We start from the raw sequence: 12133 nt of genomic DNA on the forward strand, positions 1-12133 counted from the left end.
GACCCTGGGCCAACACGGACGCTGGAGGCGAGGCAGGTGCCGAGAGAGGGGAGGACGCCCCAGGATGGGGATCTGTCTGCCTCAGGTCAGAGGTTGAGAAGATGGGCCGTTTTCTGGATGAACCCCGGGGAGGCCCACAGGAGGGTGAGGGAAAGGCTGTTCTGTTTCCCACGACTCAGTTCCCCATGTTCCAGGACCCGCCCGCTCTTAGGGAAGGAAGGCACAGCCCAGCCCGGTGCAGTCCTCCAGCTGCAGCCCGTTGGTCAGATGAGGAGCCCGAGGGGATCAGGGCTGGGCAGAGTGGAGGCCAGCACCTGGCCTCTCTCGGGGACGGGAGAGCCATCCTCTGGAGTCTGCTGGGTGCACTGGGGATGCCTGAGCTGGTTTGTCCCCAGGAAGGATACTGGGACTCTGGCAGGACGTGCCAGTGGGCATGGAGCCGGCTCCCTCCAGGCATTTATTCATCTTACGCTCAACACAGAAAAAACTAAAAACTGTGATCTGTTCCAACACTGGGCAACGTGTGATTTTCAAGGAACTCAATTTAGACCTAAGCCCTGTGTGATGTGTGGCTCCACCACATTGTCATTATTTTCACGGCCTCTATATATTGTGCACCGCCACACCGTCCTGGATGCTAAGGTCCCAGCTCAGAGCTGAACACAGTTGAGTGGGAACCCTGGCTCCATCCCTTGCCGGATAAGTGGCCTTTTGCCACCTCTAACCTCTCTGTGCCTCAGTTTCTTCATTGATTAGTGTGGATGGTCACAGGACCTATCTCACTGAGAGAGGACTGAATGAGAGCATCCACCCAAGGCCCTTGCACAGGGCCTGTCACTCAGCAGGTGCTCAGTAAATGCCCAGTGCTTACCTTCATGTTCACAAGACGGACTTTGCAGTAAAGGGTGCAGAGACAACTTTGAAATTTGTCATGCCCAATGTTTCAGGACATTTGTGAATGAGGTACTAGATTTAATGCTTTTATCAAATACTTTCTCATCTTTCTCATCACTAGGACCCTGGGCTCAAATATTTGTTCACGTTACATGCAGTTTTGTTCCTCTCCTGGCTGCCTCAACCCACATTTCATATCACCTCGGTCCTACTGCTTCAGCCTCGACTTCAGGAGGATATCAGGAATGGAACTACCCTTGTATTATTTTTTCTTTCAGATTAAAACTGATGTTCTGATTCCCTAAAATCTTGCCTTTCACACAAGCCTGTGGCTTATTAATGCTTAGTCAGAGCATCCCTTTCATTTTTCATCTCTCCTTTCTCCAGCTTGTCATCTGGAAGGAAGCTGCTTGTTTTCAGTCAACACACTTGAGATGAGTTTTAAGTTATACCTGAGGGAGCATTGAAATTGCTCAGCCTTTCCCAGTGTTCACTTGGCCTCCTGTGTCAGCCAGTGTCATCTCTTTCTCACGCTCTCTCACACAAGGCAAACTTGACTGCCCCCAAATGCGATGGCACATCCCTCCAGGAATCCTCCAGCAGCCTCACAGCAGGGCGTCTCCCTCAGCAGTCTCTGGGTGCACCTCACACTTACCCTCTCACCTCCCATCATCCAGCCCCCCTGCACTCTCAGACCATGGCTCTCTCAGGAAGGTCCGTCTCCTCCAGCCCACAGGAGAGCACTGTGGCTTCTCCCAGACCCAGCCCTCCCAGACTCGGGGAGATGGCAGCAGTGGCGCCCTCTAATACAGGACACAGTAGAGCTTTGTCACCCTCATGAGAAAGCAGCCATTTTCTGGGAATCCTATTCATGTTTGGTGTAAAGTGAAAATAACTTCCCTCCTGGAGGTGAAGGACTTATACAGCGGTAACTATAAGACATTATTGAAAGAAATAGATGATGACATAAAGAAATGGAAAGAGATTCCATACACATGGATGGGAAGAATATACATAGTTAAAATGTCCATACTACCCAAAACAATCTACAGATTGAATGCAATCCAAATCAGAATCCCAATGACATTCTTCATGGAAATAGAACAAAGAATCCTAAGATTCATATGGGGCAACCAAAGACCCCAGATTGCTACAGCAGTCCTGAGAAAAAAGAACAAAGCTGGAGGCGTCACAATCCCTGACTTCAAAATGTACTAGAAAGCCATAGTAATCAGAAAGGCATGGTACTGGTATGGAAACAGACAAACAGATCAATGGAACAGAACTGAAAGCCCAGAAATAAAACCTCATATCTACAGACAGCTAATCTTTGACAAAGGTGCCAAGAACATACAATGGAGAAAAAATAGTCTCTTCAATAAACGGCTTTGGGAAATCTGGACCACCACTTTCAAAAGAATGAAATGCTTATTCTTCATGCCATACACAAAAATAAACTCAAAATGCATCAACGACTTGAAGATAACTCCTGAAACCATAAAACTCCTGGAAGATAATATAGGTAGTACAGTCTTTGACATCAAACTAAAAAGGGTCTTTTCAAATAACATGTCTCAGACAAGGGAAACAAAAGAAAAGTAGGTGGGACTTCATCAGACTAAAGAACTTCTGCAAGGCAAAAGAAACTAGGATCAAAACAAAAAGACAACCCACCAATTGGGAGAAAATATTTGCAAATCATATATCCAACAAGGGCTTAATCTCCATAATATAATAAAGAACTCACACAACTGAACAACAATAAAACAAACAGCCCGATCAAAAAGTGGGCAGAGGAGATGAACAGACATTTTTCCAAAGAAGATATATAGATGGCCAATAGTCACATGGAAAGATGTTCAACATCACTAATCATCAGGGAAATGCAAATCAAAACTACACTAAGATACCACCTAATACCTGTTAAAATGGCTATAATTGCTAAGACTAAAAATAACAAATGTTGAAGAGGGTGTGCAGAGAAGGGAACCCTCACACACTGCTGGTGGGAATGCAAACTGGTACAGCCACTATGGAAAACTGTATGGAGATTCCTCAAAAAACTAAAAATAGAACTACCATATCTACCCAAACGGCTTGAAATCAACAATCCAAAGCAACATATGGGCCCCTATATACATCCCAGCACTATTCACAATACCCAAGACACGGAAGCAATCCAAGTGCCCATCGACCAATCATTGGATAAAGATGTGATATATATATACAATGGAATACTACTCAGCCATAAAAAAAGACAAAATCATCCTATTTGCAACAACATGGATGGACCTGGAGGGTATTATGCTAAGTGAAATAAGCTAAAAAGAGAAAGACAAACACCATATGATTTCACTCATGTGGAATATAAACAGACATATGGAGAAAGAAAACAGTTCAGTGGTTACGAGGGGAAGCAGGGTGAGGAGTGGGCGCAGTGGGTGAAGGGGAGCATGTATATGCTGATGGACAAGAAATAATGTACAACTGAAATTTCACAATGATGTAAACTATTATGAACTCAATAAAAAAAAATTTAAAAAATAACCTCCCTCCTTGAATTCAGATGCTGCAGGCTCATCTCTTTGCCCCTCACTGTCTCCGCCTCCTCGAATCTCTGACATGTGAGTTGATCTGCAGGAGTTGGTCATCCTCCTCACCCCACGCTGGCCACAACACACAGGCCATGAGCATCAGTCACAAGAGTGAACGGGGAATCTGGGAGGGGCCAAGTCCTCCTCACGCCCATCCGTCTGACACAGGCTCAGCCTCATCCCGAGAATTCGCTGTGGGTCTTTAAAGGAAGCCGTCATTGCCACAGTCACAGAGGACGTTCTGGGATCAATGGCAGAGCTGGTGCAGCTGGTGATGACACGGAGCTGAGAGAAATTCCCTGACTACAAGTAATGGTGTGTAGTTCAGACTTGCCAGCAAAAGAAAAAAATGACCCCTCTCTGAGAGCCATTAGACAGTGTGAGCAAAGCACAGAACATAAAGGCTAGGTTTCTTAACGAAACAAATCTTCAGAGGTATCATTTTCACAGGTAGGACATGAAAAGCACAAACATGACAACCCTTTAGGAATAAAAGGACTCCAGCACATCACTCAGTTGCCAAACCTATTTCCTTCCCTCACCATTTCGAGGAGGTTGATCTGCTGATTCTTCTACAAGTTTGCTAAGCAAAGGGCAGCATTGAGCTCTGATGGTGGCTTATTAATTCTCGAGATTCTGGTTTGCAGTGGGGATGGCCTGGGGCCGACTCCCCTATCCCAACTCTCAGGACACTAGTGAGCGCTGCCCACGCTCTCCACTAGGCAGCTGCCCTCACCCTCTCACACGTCTTATTTCTGTTCACCAACCAAGTCAGTCCCAGCCCAACACCTGGAGCACACACCTGGCCTCGGGGAGCAGCCTTCTGGTCTGTGCAAGCGGGAGGTCAGCTGCTTCTTACTTCCAGAAACACAGCCATCTGTGTTGGGAACCTACTGCTGACCTAAAATTACCATGAACTCAGTGGCTTAGACAACACAGACTCCTCATCTCACAGCTCTGCAGGCCAGAAGTCGGACATGGGGCTCCTTGGGCTAAATTCGGGGTGTCTGCAGGCTGCGTCTCTCTCTCTGGAGGCTCCAGAGGAGGGTCTGCTTCCTCAATCACGTGGGCTCTGGGCAGAATTCAGCTCCTGGCGGCTGTAGGACTGAGATCCCTGCTTCCTTCTGGCTGGGAGCTGAGGGCCTTCCCACCTTCTAGGGGCCACGTGTCTGCCATGGCTCACAGCTCCTTGCTCCATCTTCAGAGACAGCAATGGTGGTGGAGACCCTCTCATGTTTCACATCTCTCCTCTTCCTCTTTCTGTTTCTCTCTCTGACCCAGCTGGGAAGGGTTATCCTATTTTAAGAAGGCATGTGATTAGATTGACTCACCTGGGTAATCCAGGATGCTCTCCCCATCTCAAGGTCCATAATTTAATCACATCTGCAAAGCCCCTTTTCCCATGTAGGGTAACAGTCACAGGTTCTGGGGATTAGCGTGTGGAGCTCTTTGGGGACGATTACTCTGCCTGCAATATCCTCATAGACTTGAATTAAGATCTGCCACACTCCCTTTCCCTGCACTTGGTGTTATGCCGTGATTTGTTGACGTGCCTGTCTGTCTACCTCATCTGACATGAAAGTCAAACCTTCTCAAGGTCAAGAACAGTCTTAGAGTTTTCAAATGCTTGCTCAGGGAATATGAACTGATGCACAGTTGGAATCCTCAGGACACACTAAAGCAGGTGGTTACAGGATACAATGGGCCCACTGTCACCTGTGGGGCTGGGTGAGCTGGTGAGACCATGACTCCATGAGGAGGTGTCCACTGCTCAGCAAGAGCCCAGGCAGGAATGGGGCCCAAGGTTACCAGAGTCCTGACTGTTCAAGAAAACCTGGAAGTCAGGATTTTATACACAACCATTTAATATTTTTTGAAGTGATATTCACATAACATAAAGTTAACTATTTTAAACTGAATAATTCAATGGTATTTAGTACATCGTTCAACCACCATCTCTATCTAGTCCCAAAACATTTTAATCACTCCAAAATAAACCTACCCATCAGGCAGTTTCTCACCATTCCTCCCCACCTCCACCTGGCAAACACCAACCTGCATTCTGTCTCTATGGATTCACCTATTCTGGACATTTCATACAAAAGGAATACAGGATATGTGACTTTCACATCTGGATTCTTTCAGGTAGCACAGGTTTTGAAAGTTCATCCTCAGTGTAGCATGTATCAGTGCTTCATTACTTTTTCAGGCTGAATTATACTGCATTGTTTGGATATCCCACCATTTGCTTATCCATTCTTTCTTTGATGGACATTTGTGCTGTTCCTACCTTTTGGCTATGTGGTCATGTTGCTGCTGTGAACATTCAGGTTCAAGGATTTGCTTGAGTACCTGTTTCAATTCTTTTGGGTGTATACCTGTGACTGGAATTGCTGGATCATAGGATAATTCTATGTTTCACTGTTTGAAGAATCGCCAAACTGTTTTCCACAGCAGCTGAATCATTTTACATGCCCACCAGCAACTTATGAGGGTTCCAATTTCTCCATGGAATGAATCACACCCCTTGAACACCATGGAGGAATCACACCCTTGAACACCATCCTCATCTCCCCCATGGTGGAGGCCCCTCCCCATCTCCCCCTTCTCCAAGTCTGTGTGTGCCACACTGATCACAGTGTCCTTGTGATATGTGTCAGTACAGTCCTGTCCTATGTCCCCATTAAATGCAAGACCATGGCCAATGCTGGGTCTCAGTTTCCTCATACAGATGGAGGATGTTCTTCCTGTCACATAGGCTGGGCTGAGGCCAGAGATCCCGGGGTGAGCACCTGGTGCTCCTGACACACAGCAAGCTCTCACCAGTGTGTTATTTCCCCACATCGACCCGAGGCCTGTTCCCCAGGGTCTGAAGGGTGAGTTTCCTTGTGATCACTCCAGGTGGGGAGTGTGCACCATCCCTGTGATCAGTGGAAAGCACTTGTGTTAATTTATAAACCTGGGCACAGAGCAGCAGGAGACATGGAGCGGTTCTGTGTAAAGTCCACAAGTGATTCTGAATATTCGTTTATTTAATCTTTTCTCAATTTATTTCTACCACGTATACCTCTAAATATGTGTCCTTTCTTAAATTTATACAGTGCTAACAGATGTTTTAAAATTTATGTTTCTGAGCATTTACTGAATCAAGCAGCCGTGTGCCCCCCGCCCAGTCTACTGACCTGAGCGCAGGTCTACCGTGTTGAGCAGCACACTCTCTGAGCCTCAGATCCCCTGTTTAGAGATGGTGAGCTCTCCACTCAGAGGTGAGAACACTCTGCAGAAACGCTCTAGCTACGTTCATTAGTTTTGGAAAACCACAGAAGAAATGCCCCTGAGAGCCCAGGGGAGAGAGAAATGGACGACGAAGCTAGAAGGAAATTCCACATCTCTGAGATGAAGAGAACACACTGAGGCACAAATAAATACATAAATAAGCGTTATGATCACTAAGATTGGAAATGATGTGAAGAGTAAACACATCAGAACCATTAAAGAGATGTGCCAGATGCAAATAAGAAAGAAGCCCCAACCTTGGCAGAAGAGGAAGTTGGAGGAAACGTGGGTTCCGGCTCTGAGCCCGGGAACGCAGGATCACAGGGCGGCAGCTGAACCTGTGCAGGAGGCGAGCTCAGCGCGGTCGTGAAGTCACCTTCGCCTGCTGTCCAGACTCCTGTCCTATGACAAGAGCTGCTCTGACTAACGCACACACAGGTCTGCAGCCGTCACACACCACCCCGCATCTCAGTGGCTTAAAACCACTGTGCGTTTCTCACCCGCGCCTCACGTCCCTCCTGGACTGACAGCGGTGCTCCGCTCGGCACGGGCTCCAGGACGCAGGCTGCTGCGGCCAGTCACCACGCCACTGGGAGGGGGCTGCGGAGGAGCTCGACGAGGAAGTCAGAAGTGCCTCGGGCCGCCTCGAGTCAGCAACCCCATCGTACCAGGCGGTGAGACCAACTCCAAGACCCGGGAATGAAGGAAGTTCTCTCCTGGGCTCGCCCTGCACTGTGAGGCCCAGAGGAGGGGGCCTCAGGGGCAGACAGGGTCTGGGAGGGCTCCCCAGGGGTCTCAGGGGTGGACCGCCTTGCAGGTGAAGGGGAGCTGGGGGAAGGCCCAGCCTCCGACGTTTCTGGAGGTGCGGAGGTCTCAGTGCCCCGCAGGGCTCAGCCTGTGCCTTGGGTTCCTGCTTCTCCGCTGCTGGTGTGGATTCTCCCCAGCAGCACTGAGGGGGGACCGCAGGGTCGTGGGGTCGAGGGGGGTGACAGGACGGACCTGTCACCACGGGAGTGCGCTCGCCTCCTCTGGACCCAGGACCGTGGGGTGGTTGTGAGCCCATCTCAGGCCTTCCTTCTGGGAGACGTCCCGCCAGTCTCTCCTTCTGATTCCAGAGCTTTGCATGTTATTAGGCAGCATCTCTGGTTTCCAGATCGAGTGGAGAAGCCCAGGCTGTCTGACACCTCGCGAAGTCTGTGGTTGACTCACCAGCTTCGGAGTTCACAGAGCAGGTTAAAATTTCAAATTCCCTCAGAGCCTCCAGACGTTCTGGAGCTCAGTATGTTTTATATTCAATCAACGCACAAACCCCGAATCTTCACGCGGAGACACTCAGGCCTCAGGCTTCCAACTACGAAAGCACCACCTTAAGGAGGACGTCACGGGTGGACCCGGAGAGGCGCTGGCCCGTGGCTGGGCTGTGGGGAGACTGGTGGGAATCCACGGGACAAGGGGCGGGATGGCCAAGCTCTGCCCAGGACTGTCCGGGTGGCCTCAGTCCCGTGGGTCTCATGCTCTGGCTGAGGTCGGCGGGTCTGGAAGCCGCAGGTCCAGGACCGGAAGTCAGGAGGAAAGGCCACAGGCCACGTCCCCGCCTCTCCTCCCGTCAGGGTCTCTGTTTGGGGCAGCCGGGGCCTCGCGACAGTGACGTAGACTCCCTGGAGGACACCGGGGGTGGCCTCCAGCATCCCCCTCTTCTTCCAGGAGCCCCCAGCTTTCATCAGGAATCCGCCATCCCCCCCTCCCACCCAGACCAGTGATCCCGGAGGGGCTCCCTTGGCTCCAGGGGGCGCTGTGATCTGGTCAGTTCAAGTGAAGGTGGAACCTGGCTGCAGTGATTGGTTCAGGGATGTCACATGACCTGAGTGTGTCCAATCAGAGTGAGCATCAGGACTTGCCCCCCAGCCAACAGGAAAGGCTTACACCTTCCACTGGCTGCATCCTGAGTGGTGATTGGTTCAGGGATGTCACATGACCTGGGTGTGTCCAATCAGAGTGAAGGTCTGGACTTGCCCACCAGCCAACAGGAAAGGTTCTTACACTTTCCACTGGCTGTGTCCTGACTGCCGGGATTGGTTCAGGGATGTCATATGACCTCCGCCTGTCCAATCAGAGTGAGTGTCAGGAGCAGCCAGGTTAACAGGAAAGCCTTGGCCGTGAGAGGAGGTGAGGACGGCGCTCTGCCACCATCTTGTCACCGTTGAGGGGCCTAGAGGTGTCAGATTAGAGAGATGGGGTCCCGTTCATGAAGCCAGACGGCCGAGGTGCAAACCAGAGTCCGTGATGTCGTGGAGCCCTGGATCTGGGGTCCCGAGGGGCCTGCCCGCCGCTGCCCGGGCCCGCGGGGCGGACACGGCCATCTCTCAGCCGGTGGGCTGCCGAGGGCCCGCCGTCGCCATGAGCTACGCCTGGTCGGAGGGCGGCTTGGCCTCGAGAGCAGCCCCGCCGAGGCCCGGCCCCAGAAGACAGGGCAGGGCAGTGAGGCGGGCAGTGGGTATGGACGTCGCGGCGGCTCCTGCGGTCCCCGCGACCCAGGACGGCCCGAGGCCGGCGTGTCCGAGTCTCCGCCGGCCCACCTCTCTGCCCTCGGCCCACGGCGGCGGCGTGTGACGGGGCCGCTCCCGGACAGTCCCGGGGAGCCGGTGGGAGGAACACCCGACGCCGCAGGAGGTGGATCAGGTCAGCAAGACGCGTGACACGGTAAGTGTCGCCCCCGGGGACGCCCAGGTGGCATGAACACTGTTGACACAGATGTCACACATGGACAGCGCCACACAGACCAAACACGAGTCACCCGCCACAGCTCACATGGGCGTCACACGGAGTGTGTGACAGTGTTCACACAGGAGCGGCAGGCACAGGTCATGCTGAGGTGGCACACGCGGTATGGAAGCGGTGCACAGAACGAGCCACACCAGCAGCACGCACACGTGTGACACAGATGTCACACAGGCAGCGCCACACAGACCAAAATGTGAGTCACCTGCCGAAAGGTCGTGTGGGCATCACACGGAGTGTGTAACAGTGTTCACACACCAGCAGCACGCACACACAGGTGACACACAAGGAGAGCACACGAGATTCATGTGGGAACACAAAGAATCACCAAGACACCCATTGAGGTGACACAGATGTAACACAGAAGCATCCATGTAGCACACAGGTCGCATAGGCAGAGATGACGTCAGGATAGAATGCGTGGGAGGCACTCAGGTGGTACACTCACTGGGAACACACACAAGCACACAGAACCCAAGGAAACAGCACACGTATGACACACAGGTGACACAGCAGTGCACGTGTAGGTAACACACTGGCGTCCCATAAGTCCCGCCCACAGGCCATTCAAACGGGAACAGACAGGTAAGGCGCAGGCAGCTCACGCAGGTAACTCAAGTCACCACCCCCAGGACGCACACCCGTGGATAACCTGCCAGGCGGGCGCCAGCGGACGCTGTCCCTGGGAGCTGGTGTCTTGTGCCAGGTCCCGAGGGGACTCTCACCCAGGATGGGCCAAGGAGGCTGTGTCAGGGATGTTTGCCGTGAGGCTGCTCTGAGCCAAGCTCCCTCCCTCCCTCCCTTCCTCCCCTCCACGTGGTGCACACAGAGGGTCAGAAAAGGGGAAGCGCTAAGTTCTGGGTGAAAATCCATAACATTTCCAAGTGTCTCCAAATTCCTGATGCTTGGCACTGGCCAGAATCCAGGTCTGCAGCTTGGACCCGGAGCAGCGTGACGCGTCCCTGGCAGAGATTGTGTCCAGGCCTCAGGTTCCTGGGGAAGTGAAAGCCCCTCCTGTAAACCTCCGTGACTTCCACAGCTCCACCTTGACAGGACCGGGACCCTCACCTCTGCACTCAGACTCCAGATGCCCTGGTGCTGCCCACACAGGACAGGCTCGGGAGCCGGACCATCTCATTATGGGAGCTCAGCCACAGCTCGCCCTCGGCTCTGCTGCCAGAATGTCATGATCCCCAGTTCTCCTCACAGAGCATGGAGAGCTGGGAAAGAAGGCTGAATTCCCATGAAAGACATGAAATGTGAGCCAAAAAACTCACAAAACATGGGTTGTTTTAAGGGACTAAGATCCCAGGAGTTGTTTGTTATTGAAGCACAACACAGCCTGTTCTGACTGGTGTGCCTCCAGACATCTGGGCACTGTGTAATTATTCTTCCTGATAGAATCTGGAATTGACTCTGGTAAGTTCTACCTTCCAGCTTAACATGAGCATAAGCTATAAAATCAACAATCAACAAGTAGGAAGACATCAAACTGAAAAGCTTCTGCACAAGAAAAGAAACGATCAGCAAAGTGAGAAGGCAACCTATAGAATGGGAGAAACTATCTGTAAACCCTCTGCCTGGTAAGGGGTTAGTCTAAGAGCTGGGGTCAGAGAGCAACTGTGAGATAAGATACAGCTCTCACAAGAGCTTAGAGTCTAATTAAATAGGTATCTTTCTCACGTACACACAAGCATACCACTTAAGGATAATGAAGTGAAGTATTCCATGTCAGAGTGGATGCCCTGGGAAAGGTGTGGGCCTGCAGTGATGGGAAGAGAGAAATCAGCTGGTCTAGATCATGGATGGTGGGGAGGAGGCAGGGTGGGAGGGATTGGAGCAGACAAGACCTTGAAGGATGATGGGCATTTGTTGATGTTGCTGGATCTGCACGCAGTCCACCACCTTCTAGTACGTGAACCTGGATTTTCCCTGGTGAGCCGTCACCCCTCGTCGTTTTCTGTGGTCAGGTTGTCTGTTTCCTCTCCTGATCTAAGATGGCTGTGTGACCCAGTCTCAGCTAACTGCATCGTTAGATCCCCTGCCAGAGACTGACCGGGATGGACATGGAGCTCTGGGTGGACCACTGAGACTCAGTCCTGGATTTTTCATTGAAACTGTTGAGAAGGAAGAGTGCTGAACTTTCTGAGAAGATGCAGATATTAGGGAGACTCAGATCCAGGCAGCTATCTTGGTACCGCATGGGGAAAGCCAAGGCACAAATGAAGAAAGCAGATCTGAGGGATGGAAAAAGGAAGACAAAATCTTGATAATGTCATTTGAGTCCCTAGATCAAGCTATGCCTGAAACTATCACCATGGATGTTTTCCTCATATGAAAAGTAAATTCCAGTTTTTGCAGCAGGTGCTTTGAGTTGTGTTTCTGCCACTTGAGATTGAATTAAGACAAAATAACCTGCCTGATGTTTTTCAATGCCATATCAGAGTTTGTTTGGGGATTGGAAGTTGAAAGAAAGCTCTAATACTAAGAATAAAGTTTTAAAAACTTGCTGTGGATCAGCAATTCTCAGAGCTTTTTGCCATTCTGCAAAGAAAGAGCCTTATATTCAAAAGCACCTTTGGGAACTCTGG

Source organism: Equus przewalskii, chromosome 7 (assembly GCF_037783145.1).
Source record: "Equus przewalskii isolate Varuska chromosome 7, EquPr2, whole genome shotgun sequence".
Lineage (NCBI taxonomy): Eukaryota > Metazoa > Chordata > Mammalia > Perissodactyla > Equidae > Equus > Equus przewalskii.